The sequence below is a fragment of the Marmota monax genome, unplaced genomic scaffold, assembly GCF_021218885.2.
Source record: "Marmota monax isolate L192 unplaced genomic scaffold, Marmota_monax_Labrador192_F-V1.1 WCK01_AAM20220418_F8-fsc00185, whole genome shotgun sequence".
In the NCBI taxonomy this organism is placed as follows: domain Eukaryota; kingdom Metazoa; phylum Chordata; class Mammalia; order Rodentia; family Sciuridae; genus Marmota; species Marmota monax.
In genome coordinates this window covers 3030617-3032924 of record NW_026693278.1, presented here as the reverse complement: position 1 = coordinate 3032924, position 2308 = coordinate 3030617, and the positions used below count along the sequence as shown (strand labels likewise).

Below are 2308 nucleotides of genomic sequence, written 5' to 3'. Positions count from 1 at the left end.
TGGAGTTGGTGAACATCTGGGTTGTTTCTGCTTTTTTACTATTGTTCATAATACTCTTATGAATGTTCTCATACAAGTTTTTGGGTAAACATACTTTCCTTCCTTCCTTTTTTCCTTCCTTCCTTCCTTCCTTCCTTCCTTTCTTCTCCAGAGGAGGAGGAGGAGGAGGAGGAGGAGGAGGAGGAGGATTACACCCAGGAAGCACTTAACCTCTGAGCCACATACCCAGTTCTTTTTCTTTTTATTTTTTTAATTTTCAGGCAGAGTCTCCCTAAGTTGTTGCTCAGGGCCTCACTAAGTTGCTGAGGTTGGCTTTGAACTTGCAATCCTTCTGCCTCAGCCTCCTGAGCTGCTGGGACTATAGGCATGTGCCATCACACCTGGCTTAGACATACGTTTCAATTTCCTTGGGGTCCAACCTAGGAAAATAATTGCTGGATCATATGGTAACTTTTTTTTTTTTTTGGTACTGGGGATTGATTAAATTCAGGGACACTCTACCACTCAGCTACATCCCCAAACCTTTTTATTTATTTATTTATTTATTTATTTTGAGAGAGGATCTTGCTAAATGGCTTAGGCTAGCCTTGAACTTGAGATCCTCCCGATTCAGTCTCCCAAATAACTGGGATTACAAGTGTGCACCCAGCTCATATGATAACTCTGTTTACTCTTTTAGGAAACTGCCACAGTGTTTTCCTTAACTCCCCACAATTTTACATTCCTATCAGCAACATATGAGGGTCCTAATTTCTTCATATTCTTACCAACACCTGCAATTATCTACCTTTTTGATTATAGCCATTCTAGGGGGTGTGAAGCATATCTCACTGTGGTGCTCATTTGCATTTGCCTGACGGCTAATGACGTCAATGTCTTTTCACGTGCTTATTGGCCATTTAGCTATCTTTTTCTGGAGAAATGTCTAATTGGATCCTTTTCTCATTATTACTTTTATTTTTTCCCCAAGTAATAATTTTATTTGGGGCCTGAAAGCACACGTTTCTGTGACATAGAATGGGGTTTTACATTAGGGTCCTGAATTCTAAGACTTTATTCACCCTCTTTCAAGGCTTCTTGGGAAATGAATCAGAAAGGGAACAAGTCATGGTCTGGAAATAAATTATTGTTCTTGGGAAGTTGCAAAGGGGAGAGCTTATTCAAATTAATGTCATATAACAACACCAAGAATGAAGAGGTGGCATGGAGAAAAGTTCTCAATTCCAGGTGTGGGCAGTGATGTTGGCTTCTTTCCTTATCAAGGACTCATCCCAAATGGAGGGAGCAGAGTCAACGTGACAATTTATTTATTTATTTATTTAGTGCTGAATATCTATCCTAGAGCTGGATATCTGTATACACACCCAGCTCTGAAACTGGCTATTTTTTTAATATTTATTTTTTAGTTCTAGGCAAACACAATATCTTTATTTTATTTTTATGTGGTGCTAAGGATCAAATCCAGTGCCTCACCCATGGTAGGTAAGCGCTCTATCTCTGAGCCATGACCCCCACCCTGAAACTGGCTATTTTGACTGCAGCAAGTCCTGAGGCCAAGGGATCCTCAGCTCAGTGTCTTCTTTCCTCCCTGAAGAATTCAAAGAAGGGCAGAGTCTCTGACATGGACACTGCTACTCCTTTGATGAAATCGGCTGGGTTTAATGTCCCATTCTGAAAGGTCCACATGTTCATGGGTGCTCAGGGTGACATGGACCTTGTTATGCATATTAAATCATTCAGGATGGTCATCCAATTTTTCTACCTGAAGGGCCATTCTTGTCATGAACCCCCCAACTGCTTGAAGATAGCATCACAACCTTCCAGGGCATTCTACCCCATAGTGCTTAGGTTTGATAGCAGCTGGTCAGTCTCCTCAAGCTTAGCCTGGTATGGAGGTAGCAAGGTGAAGGTGGCAGTGGAAAGGGCAAGTGGGGCTGGGTACACAGGTGCCACCCCAGGATACAGTCTGCCCATTTTAATATTTTGTTATTAATATTTTGTTATTGGTTCTATACATTCTAAGTACAAATTCCCTATCAGATATATAATTTGCATTTTTTCTCCCATTTTTTGGGTTTTCTTCTCTCTCTCTCTCTCTTTCTCTCTCTCTCTCTCTCTCTCTCTCTCTCTCTCTCTCTCTCTCTCTCTTTTTTTGTTTTGGGGATTAAACCCAGAGCCTCTGGTGCATACCATGCCAGGCAAGTTTTACCACTGAGCTACCTTCCCAGTACTTTTAATTTTTGAGACAGGGACCTATCTCAGTTGCCCAGGCTGGCTTTTGAACTTTTGATCCTCTTGCCTCAGTCTC

The 2308-nt window shown here is 41.5% G+C and overlaps 1 pseudogene; it reads right to left on the bottom strand.

Moving 5' to 3' along the window:
• Window positions 1-1569: 1569 nt before the first annotated feature.
• On the bottom strand, window positions 1570-1783 carry LOC124100847 (pterin-4-alpha-carbinolamine dehydratase-like; annotated as a pseudogene).
• Window positions 1784-2308: the final 525 nt, after the last annotated feature.